At 38.3% G+C, this 19709-nt stretch overlaps 1 pseudogene; it reads right to left on the reverse strand.

The window, feature by feature from the left end:
* Positions 1-267: 267 nt before the first annotated feature.
* Positions 268-9147, reverse strand: LOC102873695 (annotated as a pseudogene).
* Between the last annotated feature and the right edge of the window lie 10562 nt (positions 9148-19709).

Here is a 19709-nt window from a genome sequence, read left to right on the forward strand (position 1 = left end):
TGAGTTGATTAAACTCAAAATGAGCATCTAAACAATAAATGTAAATGTTTATGTCCGTATCCTGAGCCATTCTTACTATCCCCGAAATATGTCCGTGGTAACAATCACTGCCAGTCAATCTTGTTGAGGATCTTCTCTTTCTCTGACTTTCCAACTTTCCTAGCATAATGTCTTTTTCTAAGAGTTGGACCCTGCTGAGAACACATCCAAAGTATGTGAGATGAAGCTTCTATATACCCTTGCCTGTGGGGGATTCTGGAATAATTGTTACATTGTTGCATACATGTATCTAGTCATGTTTGTCTTCTCCTTCAGTTTTGACTGGAGTAATGTGTGTTCCACAGCACCGATTCTAATGTCCATCTGAACAGTTTCTTGCTTCAGCTTTGTTAAGCTCTGTTTAATCTTCACCAAAGGAACACCATCAGTCATGCTGCTGCCTTTTTCTTCCATTTCTTGTTTTACCTGTTCCAATTCTTCTGTAACCTCAGACAGGAGTCGGTCCTTTCAGTAACACCACCATTTCCCTGCTGGTATCGCTCCCTTGCCTCACTCAGCTGGGCTTGAGATGCACGATATTCTTGAACCAAGTGCTCAAGCTGATTGTTGATATACCTCTCTAGGTGGCCAATCTTTTCCAGTGTCCTACTAATTTCATTGTGCAGTTTGTCTAAAAATCCCTTCGTTTCTTTTAGAGCAGATTCAATTCCGCTGTTGTATTGGTGCATTTGGTCAGCATGGATCCTCCAATCCTTATTGTCAATCCTAATCGTGACTTTCAGTAGTGGTAGTACATGTTCCACTTCTAAGCTCCATTCCGCAGCATCTGTTGTGGATTCCAAAATACCTTCTTGTTTGGCAGTCTCGTTTGTATCCGAGCAGTATGTCTGGGCTTTTAAAACACTGAGATCAATAAAATTTTCTTCATTGTCTGTCTCCTCCTCCATGAACTTTTCATCCCTTTTATTCAATGTTAATTCAGCATCATCTTCTGAAACAGTTTCTTTGTCTAATTCTTCTACTGGGTACGCGGGCCTTTTCCAGGTGAAACCAATATATTTCAATGCTTCCTCAGCCAATCAAGAACATAGCACACATGCTATCCATAACCAGACTTTAATTTCGACAGAGGAAAATCTGCAGTTCTTCCAAATGATCGAAGCTCTAATAATATGTTAGATATTGTTGCATTAGGATCATCATACTCTTGAGGCTGCTCAAAGGGACGTCAATCAGCCTGCTTTGTCAATCAGCCAAGCAGCAAAAATGCAAAACATGTTCGCCAGGATTGGTAGGCAGTGCAAAATAGTGTCTGGACGGAGGCTTCAGGTTGTTTTTCCGGAGCAGTTCCTCCTCATTAGCGGAGCAACTTCAGCTTCTCCACCAGGTCCTCCATTACCACCAACATGTGGTAGGCTGCGCCAGGCTCTCGCTCCACGACTCCTTCTCCCGCCCCTTTGCCGCGAGACCTAGGCACCCCATCATCCAGACCTGATGGCGTGACCCCTGTAGCTCTGACCCACATCGAAGGACAAACAGAAAGATCCTGACGGTGCTCCAGCTCACAAAACTCGCGGGCCTCTGTTGCCTGCACTGCAACAACCAGGACCAGATTTGTTGGTTCTCTTCTCTTCCATGGGATTTTCTAGTCCATTGAAAGGAGTTTAATTTAATATTTGACAAGGTGGTGTTAATAATACTGTCATCAACAATCACAAATTAAATTTTTAAAGGATATGAGATTATTCATTCAAGATTTATTTAAGGAAAATATAAGTTGAATTGGATTCTTACATGATATTCTCTCAAAGAAAGTAAAGCCCTTCTTTTCAACTTATAAACTTCCCCCCCCATTTTCGTATTAAAATAATTCAGTTAATTTTGGGAATGATTCTTACTGTGGTAAGAATTTTTTCTATTTATTAATTCTATATTAATTCTATATAAGCATATACAGGTCACCAAAAAATCATAGACAGTGTTTGGTGGAGCTCCCCAATTAAAACAAGCTTAGAAGGAGAAGTGGCATCCATTTTCAAAATAGCATGCCTCTGGAAACCTTATGGACCTGGAGAAAGGATGAAAGTTATACAAGTGTTCAGGTCTTTCGTTCATAGGATCACTATGATTCACCTATGACTCAACGGCACTTAACAACAACAACAACAACAGTAGCTTTCCTTTAAAAGTCAATTTTGATCTAAAATAACAGAGGCAAGAGGAGACTGTTGTCCTGACAGCATAGTGGATTAAATGTCAAAGTGCTAACCCACAGTTTTACAGATCAAACTGCCAGCCGCTCTGTGGAATAAAACATAAAGCAGTGTGCTCCTGTTAAGATGTATAGCCTCAGAAAACTGATGGAGAAATGCCCTGAGCTGGAGTCAACTTGAAAACAATGAATGAGTTTAAATCTTTGGAAGGGGAGACAGAAGGGAAAGATCATTAATCATGGTGGTCATGACATAAGAGCTAGACAGAATATGATCCAGTCTTGTTCTACCATTCACTACTTTTCTCCTCTGTTTTAATCTTCAGTTTACACATCTATACAAATTATAGGTATTCTTTTTTCATGCATGTGTACAGATAAAATACGTAAAGTCCACTTTATACTATCAGATGAACAGAGACCTCATTATAAAAATATATTCATTATTATAATCTCTTAAAAATAATCAATGAAGTGCATAATATAATCAATCTAGACTTAGTGGTGAAAAAGAAAGTAGAATAATACTGAATTTCATCTTGTGTATGTAATAGGCCTTAATTCAGAATGCTTTGGCTTCTACCTTTCTGTTTCTGCTATTTCAACTACTCAAAAAGATGAAAGTTTGAATCTACTGAGAGGTAAGTACCTTAGAATAAAGCTTAGTGGTATGCTTCTGAAAAATCTTCCACTGGGAACACAGTTCTACTCTGACACACAGGGGCCTCCAAGAATCAGAATTGACTCAAAGACAGTTGTTTTGACTTTTGGCTATTTTCTGTCATTATCCTTTTCAGAATTGTCTGTTTATAGGAGATCCCATTCATACTTTAAAGATATTCTCAATATTTGCCTTTCTGATGAGCCCAGATGAAAAAGCTCTCACCGCTTATGAACATCTGTGGTAACATCTGCAGTATTCATTATTTTGTTCATCATCACCTGTAACCCAGATGCATTTAATACATAAATATTCTTAGTTATCTTATAATTTTCTGAAAATATATTTCTTTTTCTTGATGAAGAAAAATTTCTTTATTTTCCACAGACCTCATCTATATGTTGTTGACTAACAAAACGAGTTAAATTCTAATATTTATGCTTAATAATGAATCTCAAAGCTATAGTATTTCAGCTTCATACGACTAGATCATCAGAGATCTCTATTAAAATAACACTTAGAGCTGAAATGTTGAAACAAGATGGAAACTGGTCTTAACAAAGGTGCCAACTGTATTTGTATTTCTTTATAAAAATATTTTTGCATAAAAGTATCAAAGACACAGAATCAGGTCTAATTTATTTGTGTGTGCTTGTGTGATTTTTTTAGTGTTAATTATGCATTAAAAAGTACAATGCACACTTTTAAAAGATGAGTGCATATTTGCCTGCAATAATATTCTTTAAAAAATACCACTTCTCACTGATTGTGCTACTTGCAATTATTGGTAGAACTTCTAAAATAAGAAGTGAACACGTGCACACACAGGAAGTATTTGAGGCATAATAAGCAGTGCCAAATTCTTTATTGAAAAGAGTGCGAACTGACTTAAGTCAATAGAAATAATAAGTGCTTACCGAGAAGCTAGTAGATTTCTTGCACAATATTTGAGAAAATTGAAAATTGAGGTCTAGAAATAAATATAGGCAGAAAGTCAGGAATCACAGATAGCCAAAATTAGAACTGGAGCCCAGCAGATGAAAAATAACTCTCCTGCTTTTGACATTCCTACAGTTGCTGTAGTGTTCACCTGTGTGAACTTTAGGCTACAGTCCACGGAAAATCACATCGTACTGGAAACATTCAATGGTCAGAGAAAGAAAGGAAGACTCTCAACAAGAGAGATTTGCATAATGATTGTGTGCAATGACCTCAAACGTATCAAAGATGGTAAGAATGAAATAGTATAGAGCAAAGTTCAGATCTAATATTTATCATTAGACGTTATATTCAACTTGCTGGTAGCCAAAAATCATAACAACAAGCTTATATATTATTTCATTAAGCTTTAAAAACCATGAGTATCAGCATCTTTTTTGGCCATATTAGTCATAAGTCTTACTCAGGTTCTCCAGGTTCATCTAAAGAAATGTTCTGTGAATTTACTCGGATTAAAAAAGTGGAAGACTTTTAAAAAATAAGATGCAATTTGAAATTACAGGATACTTTAAAAAAACAAATACAATCAATAGTCCATCTACTTAACACATATAAATCCTTCCTCTACTGAAGGGTTGATTAATTATTTAGTAGTAGTAGCAGCAGCAGTAGCAGCAGCAGTAGCAGCAGCAGTAGCAGCAGCAGTAGCAGCAGCAGTAGCAGTAGCAGTAGCAGTAGCAGCAGAAGCAGCAGCAGCAGTAGTAGTAGTAGTAGTAGTAGTAGTAGTAGTTTGCTTACAAAGTTTAGTATACATTGCATTTCACACTATTCTTCATTCACATTATGTTTCATACAATCATTCTAATGCATCATGTTTTGTAAAATCAAGCACCATTGAACCTTGCCCATTAATACCCTGTCTTTTCACCCAAATCCTTCTCCTCTCCTTGTTCCCCTCCCTCCACACACCAAATTGTGCTATTTTGTGGTTTCTCCCCTACCTATGCTCACTCCTCTGCTCCCACCTCTCTACCCTCCTTGAGTTTCCAAACATGTTTTAATAGTCATCCTTCTATTTTTACAAGAATAGTCTGATGCATTATTATAAAACAAATGACTAGACAACACTCTGATAGAGAACTACCAGAAATACAATTGGATTTAGAAAAGGTGTGGCACTAGAGACATCACAGCCAATGTCAGACAAATTTTAACTGAAAGCAGACATTACTAGAGGAATGTTTGTGACTATGCAAAGGTGTTTGTGTAGATCACAAATTGTGGCTAACCTTGAGAAGACTGGGAATCTCAGACCAGTTACTTGATTATGTTCTTGTGAAACCTATATGTGGATCAAGAAGCAGTCATAAAAAAAAACAAAACAACAGTCATCAGAACAGAGCAAGGAAACACTGTATATTTCAAAATCAGGAAAGGAGTGTGTCAGGGATGTACATTTTCTCCATACCTTTTCAATCTATATTCATAATAGATCATTTGAGAGGTTGAACTTTATGAAGAAGAATATGGCATTAGACTTGGAGGGGCACATCAACAATATATGTTATGGAGATGATACAATCTTGCTTGATGAGACTGAGGAGGACTCAAAACATTTGCTGCCGAAGGTCAAGGACTGTAGTCTTCAATATGGATTGAAGCTCAACATCAGGAAAACAAAGACTCATCACCAATGAGAATCCCAATTGACAGCATCATGATAAATGAAGAGGTTGTGATTGTTAATAATTTCAGCTTGCTTGCTTCCACAATCAACATTCTTGGGACTGTTGTTATGTGCCGTCATGTCAACTACCACTCATAGTGGCCTTATGTACAACTCTAAAGCCTGCCCTATCCTAAGCCAGTCTCACTGACTCTGACACACCTACCCACGTTATACCAGTTACTGTGCCAATCCATCACATCTGGGGTCTTCCACTCCTATGCTCGTACTCCACACTTCCAAGCACCATGTCTTTATCCAAGGACAGGTCCCTCCTGGCCATGTGTCCAAAATATGTGATATGGAGCTTCAACATCCTATTCTCCAAGGAAAACATGGTTTCACCCTCCCCATGACAGGCATGTTTGTTTTCCTACTAGTTCATAGAATGGTCAATACTCTTTTCCCAGCACCACATCTCAAAAGCATCAGCTTTTCTTCTGTCTTTCTTAGTCATTGTCCAGCTCTCTGATGTATAACATGTAATTGTGAAGACCATAGGTTATCTTATCTCTAGACATTTAGAGATAATATCTCTTCTAGATCTCTTTGTTTCTCAGTTCTCTGGAGAGGTCCCTGACCACAGATTTCCCTGGAGCAATTAAACTTTTTATTTCCTACCTGCTGGTGCCAAGATTGTTGATTGAGGAGAAGAGCAAGCTGAAATTGTTATCAAGCTCAGTCTCTTCTCCATCTATCATGGTGCTGCCAGTTGGCCAAGTGGTGGGAATCTTGGTCTTTTTGATGTTCTGCTTCAATCCATTTTGAATACATCCTTGACTTTCTGCCGCAAGTGCTTCAGGTCTTGCCTAGTTTCAACAAGCAAGGTTGTGTGTCTTGGCACTAGCAGTCAAGAATTCAAAAGACAATTTCTTGACAAAATTGTCTGTTGGCGACCTCTCCATAGTGCTGAAGATCAAGAATTTTAGTCTAGAGAATAAGGTGTTCCTGATCCAGATCATGATCTTCACAATTACTTGCTGTGCAATAAAGAGCTGAGCAAGGAATAAGGCTGACAGAAGAAGAATCAATGTCTTTGAATTGTGGTGCTTGAGAAGAGTATTTAACATACCATAGACTGCCAAGAGAACAAATATGTCTGTCCTAGAGAGGGTGAAATCAGTTTGTTCCTTGGAGACAAGTATTTTGAAGTTCCATCCCCCATTATTTGGGCATGTTCCTTGGAGGCACCAGTCCTTGGAGAAGGACATCATGCTTTGAAGGGTAATGGGAGTAGGTGAGTCAGAGATACTTGAGATTGTTTCAGGATAGGGTAGGACTCAGAGACATTGCACATAGAATTGCTATAAGTTGTAAATGTATTTGACGGCACATAACAACAACAATATTACAAGCTAAGTTTAGGATGAAAATGTTATCCATGCTTAGACTTATCTGTATATGTTGATAAAATATATTAATCCCTTCTCCAAAAAGGTAGAAGTCTCTAAGTAATTCTTACATTTTAGAATCTAGACACTAGTTGTTTGGTTATACTCTCCCGCTTCTATCAAAACTGAAAAACAAGGTTCAAAGACAATGTAATGGGAGTGAAAAGTGTTCTAAGAATCAGAAGTAGGTATAAATTTAGCTCACATAACTACCACTAGTTGAACTATGTGTCTGTTAGCTTATTTTTAGTGAGATGTATTTAATATTTTGGTATGGATATTTTCTAGGTTGTTCTCTCTCTCTGTCTCTCTCTTTCTCCCTCCTTCACTCCCCCACCCCGTGTGTGTGAAAACATGCATGCACACACCTACATACATGTTATTACACATACACACATGAATTAGGGTCAGTCAAGTCAAGGGAAGAAGATCACTGTGAACCTCATGAGACAAGGAGAAAGTGGTGAGGAAAATGAATGTTTAGAGTATGATGCTATAATTTCAGAGCTATATTCATCTGCAGTCCTTGGTATGGACTTAAGTGCAACATCAAGAAGACAAAGGTTCCCTGATAGATGGAGAAGAGATTGAGACTGTTAACAATTTCAGCTTGCTCAGCTCCACAATCAATACTCTTGGCACCAGCAATCAAGAAATCAAAAGACAAATTGCTCTGGGGAATGTTGCTGTCAGACAACTCTAAAAAGTGCTAAAGAGAAACTATGTCAGTCTAGAGACTAAGGAACTGCTGATTCGGGCCCTGGTCTTCACAATTACTTGCTATTCATCAGTGAGTTAGTGACAAAAACTGAAAGAATTGATACCCTTGAGTTGAAGAGAACCAACGTTGCTCCTTGGAGGCAAATATTTTGAAGCTCTGTCTCATATACTTTGGGCATGTGGACAGGAGGGACTAGTCCCTAGAAAAGGACATCATGCTTAGAGAATGGGAGTGGAAGACTCCAGATGAAATGGATTGATGAAGTATTTGGGATAAAGGGATAGATGTGTCAGAAACAGTGAGACTGGCTCAGGATAGAGTTCAGAGTTATTGTACGTAAAGTTGCTCTGAGTTGTATGAGATTTGATGGCACATAACAACAACAACAACAACATGATCATCCTTAAGTAATTTTCAAGAGGAAGGACAGTGAACTACTGAGGAGAGATAACAAAGTAAAAGTTTGTGAAGTGAGTTGTGAGAAGCTTTTTCATTGTATATAGTCATGTCACCACAGGTACATAAGAAAGTTATGGTGCTGAGTTCAGAGATGCTGTTACTCAGGAGAAGAAACAAATAGGGAGAAAGACAGAGCAGCAGAACCAGAAAGACAGCAACCAGCTGAGAAAAGAAACAGTCAAGCTCTTATTTTTCTGTTACTGCATACGGCTATGGAAATAATTTCAGAGGTAATAGCTTCTTTTTAATGGCCTTTTGCATTCTTCATGGATGATATTCTTGATATCATCCCACAGTTCATCTGGTTTCTCTCATTAGGATTCAGGGCCTCAAACCTATTCATGAGATGGTTTTGAGGTTTGAGTCGGATAGACTCAAGGTCAAATTTTAGTTCCTGTGGGTTCGATTTAATATCTTTAGCTTCAGCTTGAACTTGCATATGAATATTGGTGGTCTATTCCATAATCAGCAATTGGTCTAGTTTTCACAGCTGAGACTGATCTTCTCTAGTGATCCCACAGATGTAATCGATCTGATTCCTGTGTATACCATCAGGTGTAATTCATGTGTATTGCTTGCATTTATGTTTCTAATAAAAAGTATTTATAATGAATAAATTGTCAATTATACAGAATTCTACCATTCTATCTCCAACTTAATTTCTGTCATCAAGCCCATGTTTTCCAACTACTGATCCCTCTCTGTTTCTATCTTTTGTGTTCCAGTCACCCATTATTATTAATGCATCTTGACCGCATTTTTAGTTGAATTCTAACTGTAAAAATTGGTAGAAATCTACTCTTTCCTCCTCTTTGGCTCTAGTTTTTGGTGCATAAATTTGAATGATAGTGATATTCATTGGACTTCCTTGTGTGCACATAGATATTATCTTTCCAGTTACAACATTATATTTCAAGATATACCTAGAAATTACTTTTTTAACTATGAAAGCGACCTCATTTTCCTTACCTGTTCATCTCCAGCATTGTAGATCATATAATCCTTTGATTCAAAATATCCCCTGCCAGTCAATTTCATTTTTCCAATACCTATTATATCAATATTTATGCATTCCATTTGCTAAGTGAAGTACCTCAGTCACAAAAGAACAAATACTGCATGGTGCCACCGTTGTAAAACAGGACTGACATCGGGGTTGGGGGGAGACTGAGAAAGATGGGTTCAATAATGTATACTGTATTGAAACAGATGAGGGAGAAAACTGTTTAAAAGGGATATGTAATTAGGTCTTTTTGTCATGACAGGTGTCTAGAGTGAAAGCTGCATGGTGGAGTACAACTGGGGGAGGATTTGTAAAACAATGAAAAAAATTTCTGTTTTATTTTTACAAGAGGGTAGTGTACTAGTGGGGAGGGCTGGAGGGGGGCAGTGTAATAATGAATGAATGGAAATCCAAAGTCTCTGTAAATTTTTACTGAAATTAATAATATTTTTTTAAAAAAGAAAAATTGGAACGCATAAGTATTGACATAATAGGTATTGGCAAAATAAGATTGGCCTACAAGTCAATGTCATTTTGCCAATACCTATCATATCAATATTTATGCATATTCCTACATTTATGCTTCTTACATTCCATGTTCCAATCACTAGTGTCTGCTGACAACTGTTACTCCTCATTGTGTTCCCATTTGAGAACTCAACCTCAGTTGCCATATCTGCTGGTCTAAGTGTGCTCTAGCTCTATTGTATACAGAATTTTCGAAGGCCTGCTATTTCAGAAGTGGATGGCCACTTCTTCTTCCTAGTCTGTCATACTTCAAATGTTCAAATTTAAAACAGCATCTGACAGACAATTGCACTAGAGAACCAAGAAGCTAAAGCAAAGCGAAGAAATAAAAGAAATTAAGGACCTAAACAGAAGTTTCCAAAGGGCAGTGCAGAAGGACAAGATAGAGTATTATGATTAAATGAGCCAAGAGTTGGAGTCAAAAAATCAATGAGGTTGAACTCGCTTGGCATTTCCTAAGGTAAAGGAAATTGAGAACGATTTCAAGACTCAGGTTGCAATATTTAAGGTGTTTTGTGCAAAGTATTAAATGATCCAGGAATCATTAAAATAAAATGAAAGGAGTATACAAAGTCACTGTACCAAAAGGAATTGGCTGACACAGAAGAATTTCATGAAACAACATATGAGCAAGGGACTGTGGTGATAAAAGAAGAAGTTCAAGTTGCTCTGAAAGAGCACCAAAACAAGACACCAGGTATTGACAGCATACTAATTGACATATTTCAACAAATAGATGCTGCTCTGAATGTGCTCATCAAGTTGTGCCAAGACATCTGGAGGATAAACAGCTGGTGAAATGATTGGAAGAGATCCATATTTGTTCCTATTTCAAAGAAAGATGGCCTGACAGAGCATAGAAATTGTCAAAGAGTATCATTAATATCACATGCAAGCAGTATTTTGCTGAAAATTATCACAAAACAATTAGAACAACAAATTAACAGATGTACAGGCTGGATTTAGAAGAGGTTGTGGCACTAAGCATATTATAGCTAATGTTAGGTGGACCTTGACTGAAAGCAAAGAGTACCAGAGGAACGTCTATGTGCGTTTCATTGACTATGCAATGAATTGTCTATGCATTAATGTGTGAATGACAGCAAACCCTGGCTAACTCTGAGAATGGGAATCCCAGAACACTTGATTGTGCTTATGTGAAACTTATACTTGAACTATGAGGCAGTCGTCAGAACAGAGCAAAGAAACACTGCAAGTTTCAAAATTGGGAAGGGTAAATCAGGGATGTGTTCTATCTCCACCTTTTCAATCTATACACAGAACAGATCATTCATGAGGTTAGGCTCTATAAGGAGGAATGTGGCATCAGTATTGGAGAAAGACTAATCAACAACTTGTGTTATTCAGATGACATAACCCTGCTTCCTGCAAAGGAGGAGGACTTGAGGCATTGCTTCAGAAGATCAAGGACTTCAGCCTTCAATATGAATTGAAACTCAACATCAAGAAAACAAAGATTCTCACCATTGGACTGATTGTTAGAATCTTGATAGACAGTGAGGAGATTGAGGTGTTAATAGCATTAGTTTGCTTGGCTCCACAATCAACATTCTTGATACCAACAGCAAGAAATCAAAAGGTGAATTGCTTTGGGAAGTCTGCTGTCAGGGACCTCTCCAGAGCACTGAAGAGTAACAATGCCATTCTGGAGACTAAAATGTGCTTAATTCAGGCCATGATACTCACACTTATGTGCTATGCATCAGAAAGCTGGACTAGGGATGATAGTAGGAAAATTGATGACTTCGATTTGTGGTACTGGAGAAGAAAATGGACTGCTAGGAGAACAAATAGGTTCATATTGAAGAGGGTGAAATGATGCTGCTCCTTGGAGGCAAGGATTCTGAAGCTTCATCTGACATAATTTGGGCATGTTGCAGTTGTAAGGAGGTACCAGACCTTGAAGGGGGACATCGTGTTTGGGAGGCTTGAGGGACAAGGCAAAACAGGGAGATTCTGGATGAGATGGTGGACTTAGGGACTGGAGCATGGAGGTAGGTGTGTTAGAGATGATAAGGTTGCCTTACAAATTTCAGAGCTGTTGTACAATGGGTGGCTTCAACTGGCAAGTGACTCAATAGCACATAACAACAACAACAATAATGGCTTCTACTTCACTTCTATTTTCCAATACCTCTTACATTTCTCCTTTGTAAAACTTATAACTAAAACCACATGACCATGAACTCAATCACTTTGACATAGCACAGTGAATCATTCTCTGTTCATATTTGTAATATGTGTGAAATTGTTTCACATTTAAATAGAAATAACAATTACAATTTTGTACACATCTTTAACTCTTAAGTTATAAGCATTACTCATGCCATCAAAATTAACTTTAATTTTAGAAATTAAGAAAACAAATTGGAGCAAAGAAGTAGAAATAATATTTTAATTACACCTTGTCAAATGAGAAGGGAAAAAAGTTAGAGAATGTAGTATTCAGGCAGAGGAAACAGAATAAACAAAGAATGAGGAGAATGCATAATGTGTTTAGGGAATGGCTAATATCTTACAATGAACAGAACACAGGGTAGACATAAGAGGAATAACAGAAAAATTGTTTTGATGATATGGAGAATGGCCTTAAATTTCTTGTGAGTGATTTAAGCCTTAGTGCTATGCTGTAGACAATGGGAAGTAAATGAATATTTTTAGCCTGGGCGTTGTAATTAGGTTTTTGTCTCAGGTAAATCACTCATGAGTAACTGGATTAGAGGGGACCAAAGGACTAGAGTATATAAACTGTTAGGAGATAATTGGAAGAGTTCTAGAAAAATCAAATTCAGTTAGCTAAGTGAGGTACTATAAATACTGTAAAAATGAATTAAAACATAGATTTGAGAATTATGATCATGGTTAAATCTAATGACTTAATGGCTAAAGATGGAGACTGGGACACAAAACTATGTTAGAGATAGTTCTCACTTGTTCAATACTGAGTGAATGTATGCAGAGGAAAGCTAATTTAAACTCATAGTAATGACAGTTTAGGATTGACAATTCAGAGTGAGCATTATTTAGCATAGCCAGTATTGTCACAATAATTACCAGACAGTTCACATGAACTTGGTCAACAATGGCTTATAGCGCTGGTTCTCAGACACAGTGAATCAAAAACCAGAGTTGGGAAGGCTGGTTGGATAGATGACTTTAAAACTGTCATGAACCAGGTTTATTCCAGTCTTACCAAATTTGGTTTTTTAGTGATAATGTCTAAAATGTCTGTTTATGTTCCCACAGTGATTCTGATGGTCTTCCAAGTTATAAACCGGTTTGCTGTTTTACACAACTTCAGAAGTGAATGTCATTTCCAGAGTGGTGAGAATAATTTAACCACACGCAGTAAGCAGTGATTCTGCTTAGGGAGAACCAAGAACCTGCTCACTAAAAAAACTAACTAAAGGCTTGTAACTAATAGTTCAGAATGTGAGTGATAAATATAATTAAAGTAGCAAAACATAAATGTTTGTTAGGTTGTCCTTTGAACTTTTCACAAAACACTGAATTGATAGTAATAAGAGATCTATTTATACAGCCTTGTGTATGCATACTTTGGATGCTATAGCATTATTGAGAGAAGGAACTTTGTCTAGTGTATAGAAATGCTCAATAACTATTCATATACGTTGTTGTTGTTGTTAAGTAACATTGAGTCGTAGATGACTTAGAGTGACTCTGTGGAAGAAAGAACAGAACACTTGTGTAACTTTCAGCTTTTCTCCAAGTTCATAGAATTTCTGGAGGCAAGCTATTTCAGAAACAGATGCCATTCCTGTATACAACGTTGTTTTAATTGGCGAGCCAAATACGATCACCTCACACCCACTAACTAGTAAACACTGTACCCTTAGTCCCACCAGAACCAGAAATCAAACCTCTGTAAATCAGATATGAGTAGAGTCATTTCTTCAACACATATGAAGCTTCATATATTTTTACATGTTTCTTCAGTGTGAAATATGTATTATGGTTGCATCTGGCACATAAGAGCATTCAGCTTAAGTGTTATTGTTGTTAGTACCATGCAGTTGATTCATAGAGAGCCTGTGAACAGAACATCAGTACTTTGCCCAATTCTGCATCATTTTTACTCTCTCTGACACACCTGAATCTTTCTTACAGTAACTGTGTTATTCCTTCTTGTTGAAGGTCTTCCTCTCATTCTGAGCCTCCATCTTTCCTAAACTGTTATCTTTTCCCAAGAGCTCACTTATCCAGACAACCTGCCTAAAATACATGAAACTCTTCATCATCTTGGCTCCTAAGAAAGACTTCTATTGAGCTTCTTCTAAGACAGATTTGTTTCTTCTTCTTTGGCAGTCCATAGTATATTCAGCAATCTTCTCCAAAACCTTACTTTAAAATTAGTGAGGGTGTGATTGTATGCAAAGTAATGAATAAAGGTAACGTAAGGTTGTGAACACAGTCAGATAATGAATAAAGATTACAGTTTCAGAGAAGAAAAGGGATATTTGTGTGAAGAGAAATATCAATGAAGTAGTAGAGTTGTGAGAAGAAAAGAAATGAAGCTTTATAAAACCAACTGGAAGAAGAGAAGCCTAGTTATGATTGATCATCTGAGGAAAAAATAATGTTGTTATGGGATAGATGTTCAGAGGCATTATAATACAAAATGTTATATTAACACAAAGGGCATAATCAGGGATAAGTCCTGCCATATAAGTTTTCATTACATAATGTATGCTACTGTAGATGTTCCCCATAGTTGTTAAAAGTCTGGAAGAACTTTTTAAAAAAATATTTTCTTTCATACCTCACCTCTAATGATTTGCACAGGAATCAGATTGATTAGATCAGTGGAAAGAATTCTTGAAGAAGCTCAACATCAGCTGTGACAACTACGCCAGTTGCTCACTGGAACAGCCCATCAATGACTCATAAGTAAGTTCAAAATGAAGCTAAATAAAAGTAAAGCAAATCATCTAAAAGGACTAAAATTTGACCTTTACTCTATCCCATTTAAATTAAAAATATATATCAAGAACAGATTTAAGTCCATGAACATTAATGAACAAAGGCAAGATGAGCTGTGGGAGGCTAACAAGAATAATATTTATTTTATCCAATAATATCCAAGAATACAAAAGATTGATAAGATGTAAGAGGAAGAAAAGACCAAGATGAATGCCAGAAGGGTCTTTGAATATTTCACTAGAACATAGAGAAGCAAAAGGAAACAGAAAAAACCAGGAAATTAAGGAGCTGAATACAAGATTTCAAAAGACACGGTCAACACTCTTGGCACCAGCAGCCAGGAAATCAGAAAACGTATTGCGATGGGAAAGTCTGAGGTCAGGGACCTCTCTAAAGTACTCAAGAGCAATGGTGCCTCTCTGGAGACGAAGGTGCACCTGATACAGGCCATGGTTTTTGAAATCACTTGTTATGCATCAGAGAGTTGGACAATGACTAGGGAGCATAGAAGGAGCATTGATGCCTTTGAGCTTTGGTGCAAGAGAAGAGTATTAAGGGTACCATGGACTGCTAGGAAAACAAACAGATTCATCCTAGAGAGGGTTAAATCAAGCTGCTTCTTGGAGGCAAGGATTCTGGGGCTTCACCTGACATACTTTGGACATGTTCTAAGGAGAGACAGGTCTTTAGAGAGGGACATCATGCTGGGTAGAGTAGAGGGACAGCGCAGGAGGGGAAGACCCTCTATGAGGTGAATTGATTCAGTGACTGGGGTAATCTGGATGGGTGTGTCAGGGGCAGTGAGATTGGCACAGGATAGAGCAGGGTTCATGGCTGTTGTACATAGGGTCGCTATGAGTCGCAAACGACTCGACGGCACATAACAACAACAACAACCCTCTAGAAGGGATGTGTCCTGTCTCCATACCTTTTCAACCTGTATGTGGAACAGATTATCCAGAAGGCTGGGCTCTATAAAGAGAAATGTGGTATCAGGATTGGTGGAAGAGATATCAACAATTGGTGTTATGCAGATGACTCGACCCTGCTTGCTAAAACTGAGGAGGACCTGAAACACTTGCTGAAGAGGCACTACAGCCTTCAATATGGATTGAGGCTCAATGTCAAGAAGATAAATATTCTCACCACTAGGCCAATTGGCAGCATCAGGACGGATGGTGAAGAGATTGAGATTGTTCACAGCTTCAGTTTGCTTGGCTCCACGGTCAACACTCTCCGCACCAGCAACCAGAAAATTAGAAGACATATTGCAATGGGAAAGTCTGCTGTTAGGGACCTCTCCAAAGTACTGAAGAGCAATGGTGTCTCTTTGGAGACCAAGGTGCGTCTGATACAGGCCATGGTCTTTGCTATCACTTGTTATGCATCAGAGAGTTGGACAATGACTAAGAAGGATAGAAGGAGCATTTATGCCTTTGAGCTTTGGTGCTGGAGAAGAGTATTGAGTGTACCATGGACTGTTAGGAAAATAAACAGATTCATCCTGGAAAGGGTCAAACTGGGATGCTCCTTGGAGGCAAGAATTCTGAGGCTCCATCTAACATGCTTTGAACATGTTGCAAGGAGGGACAGGTCCTTAGAGAAGGACATCAGGCTTGGTAGGGTGGAGGGACAGTGCAGAAGGGGAAGGCCCCCTATGAGGTGGTTTGATACAATGATAGGGGTAATCGGGATGGGTGTGTAAGAGACAGTGTGATTGGCACAAGATAGAACAGAGTTTAGGGCTGTTGTACATAGGGTCACTATGAGTCGGCACATAACAACAACAACCACCCACTGGAATCAAACTGCTTTACTCAGAAGTTTCCAAAGCTGGAAACTTTAGTCAGAACAAAATAAGGGAATACTGCATGGTTTAAAATTTAGAAAAGAGTATATCAGGGTTGTATTCTATCTCCATACCTATTCAGTCTGTATGCTGAGCAAATTATTTGAGAAGCTGGACTCTATGAAGAGGAGTGTGGCATCCAGGATCGCAGAGAGACTAATTAATAACCTTTGTTGTTCAGATGACACAACCTTGCTTGCTGAAAGTGAGGAGAAGTTGAAGCACTTGTTGCAGAAGATCAAGAAATGTAGCTTTTGGTATAGATTGCATTTTAATGTTAAGACCACTGGACTGATAGGCAACACCATTTATAGATGGAAAGAAGATTGAAACTGCCAATACCTTCATCTTACTTGGATCCAGAATTAACACCCTCTGTAGCAGCAGTCAGGAAATAAGGAGACACATTGCACTGGGGAAATCTGCAGTTAGAGACCTTTCCAAATTTTTGAGGGGTAATGATATAAGTTTGAGAACTAAGGTGCATCTGATTCAGGTCCTAGTCTTTCCAAGCACTTGCTATGCATCTGAAAGCTAGACAGTGAATAAGGATAAATGATGAAGAATTGATGCCTTTGAGCTCTGGTATTGGGGAAGAACACTGAATATCCCATAGAGGCCAAAAGAACAAACAGGTATGTCTTGGAGAGGGTGTACCAGAAGTACTCTTTGGTGTCAAGAATGATGAGCTTTCACCTCACTTATTCTGGGTGCGTTGCTCGAAGGGGCTATTCTTTGAAGAAGGATGTGATGCTTGGAATGGTGGAGGGTCACAAGGGAGAGGAAGAAACTAGGTGACTGCTGCAGTGGGCTCTTGAGTGTCAGGAAGTGTAAAGATGGCACAGGATTAGGATGAGATATTAGTCCCACCCTACTAGAAGCATGTACAAGCTCATGGGATTTCAGCCTTATGTACTTTCTCTTGTGATATAATGCTTGCCAACTACACAGCATCCAGCCTTCAGCACCTACAGTCACCATCTAGCTTCACCGCAACTGACAGTCTACAGGATCCTGGTGCATCACTTACCAGCTTGTACAAAATTGGCCTGCATATCTGTAATTATGTGAGCCAATCCCCTGATGAATACAAGTATTTAGGAGATGTCTAGTGGACATTCCAAAGGGTATAGAAGAAATGGCAAACTGAATCACAGATGGAGCTGTTAATGTTAGAAATTATGGACTTATATAGCTGGCTAAGTATTTGGGATTATGTGGACCTGAAATGTCTAATAAATAGTCTCCCATTAATCTTAGAAGAATAAACTATTTAGTAGAAAAACAATGAGAGAGAGAGAGAGAGAGATTTCTTTTCACACTGTAAAGGGGATATGAAGAGACTGTGAATACACATCATGGTGATGGAGCCACAGTTAAATGTTTCACCTGCTGGATGATTGAAGGAAACAGCTGACATGTGACCATTATGAGACAAAGCTTGCCATTGAGGAGACGAGAAACTTATTTGTCTTGCTGAACTGCTCTGAGATAAAGTTACTGTTGTTGTTGTTCTGTGCCGTCAAGTCGTTTGTGACTCATAGCTATCCTATGTACAACAGCCCTAAACCGTGCTCTATCCTGTGCCAATCTCATTGCCTCTGACACACCCATCCCAATTACCCCAGTCACTGAATCAATCAACCTCATAGAGGGTCTTCCCCTCCTGCGCTGTCTCTCTACTCTACCCAGCATGGTGTCCCTCTCTAAAGACCTGTCTCTCCTTACAACATGTCCAAACTATGACAGGCGAAGCCCCAGAATCCTTGCCTCCAAGGAGCAGCCTGGTTTAACCCTCTCTACGATGAATCTGTTTGTTTTCTTGGCAGTAAAATCAGTGGCTTCTTGCATTTGTCTGAAGAATCTAACCTGGGCTTTCACTAATTGAGGAATTTTGCCTTGTTAGTCCCACCTGGTCGGCTAAACCTAGATTTCTAATGTGTCATATTCTTTACCTCTCCCACTCCTCATTCTATTTCCCTTTTATATCACACAATTGTGAGTAAAATCTGAATCAATTTGCAAGGAACATGGAACCCAAAGATTGGTAGAATATGGTTCAGGAGTTTGTAGGGTAGTATGTCTGCCAATGTAGCTATTTGTTACACTGAATGTTATTGATGGGGATTGTTCCCCTTTAAGAAGCAGTCAGACTTTAAGCAAGTAGTCAGACTTGACCTACTCCACGTCAGGAATAACATCCACTTCCTAAACAACATGCCTCTTTCCAGAAACTCTATAAACTTTGATAAATGTCAATAGTTATAGAAAGGCTTCAGGTCTTTTGTTCATAGGGTCACTGTGAGTCATGCTGACTCGAAGGCAATCAACAGCAACCCCCTATTGTTAAGCCTTTGTGCAACAAAAATGTTTTGCTGTAACCTAAAAGTTTAAGTTTCAAACTCATTCATCACTGCTGGGATATCATAAGAATATTAATATAGGACAATCTTCTAATGGACCAACTCTGAACCCATTTTAAAGTTTAAGAACACTGATAGTGGCAAATATGTTAGCAAAACATTTTCCATTGCTTTTTCCAGTTGCTCCAATCAGGTACCTTTTGTGTTTGTAATACCTCATTGAGTCATTCCACCTCTCATTTATTCCTAGGGGTAAAGGACCCCTTCTGTCTCGCTTTCATGTCTCTGAATTTGAGTCATATTTAGATAATAGAAGCTGCTCATCTGTATCTATTTCAGGACACATGTAATACCAGCTCTATTTTATATGAAGCTCTGTATCCATTTCTGTAAAGATTTCAACCAAGAAATGTTTTTTATTCATTTTAATGAAAGTTTACAGAGACTTAGGGTTTCCATTCATTCATTGTTTCACTCTTCTCCCTGCCCACCACCTCACTCTAATTCTCTCTTCTCTTTGAAAAGTAACAGAAAAAAATCATTTCATTGTTATAAAATCCCACCCACCCAAGTCCACTCCACTGTGCAGCCTTCATTCTAAACTCCTGTCATGACAATAATACCTAATCATATACCCCTTCAACCAAGAAACCTTTATAGAGCAGTTTCTTCTATAGTGTATGGGTTTGCTATGAGCAGGGAATTACTCAAGGACAATGAAATTTTTGTTGTCTTTCTGTTTTGTTTTTGTTTTATGGTGTTTTTGAATGGCAACTTAAGAAGGCAATGACACTTAGTAATACCTCTTATTTTATTAAATAAATTTGCAGTGTCATTACCAACAAGACTATGGAATTTACTTTCCCCAGCCAAACTACAAGTTTTGTTATATAAA

This window comes from Elephantulus edwardii, unplaced genomic scaffold, assembly GCF_000299155.1.
Source record: "Elephantulus edwardii isolate Elephantulus edwardi_28Jun2011 unplaced genomic scaffold, EleEdw1.0 scaffold00010, whole genome shotgun sequence".
In the NCBI taxonomy this organism is placed as follows: domain Eukaryota; kingdom Metazoa; phylum Chordata; class Mammalia; order Macroscelidea; family Macroscelididae; genus Elephantulus; species Elephantulus edwardii.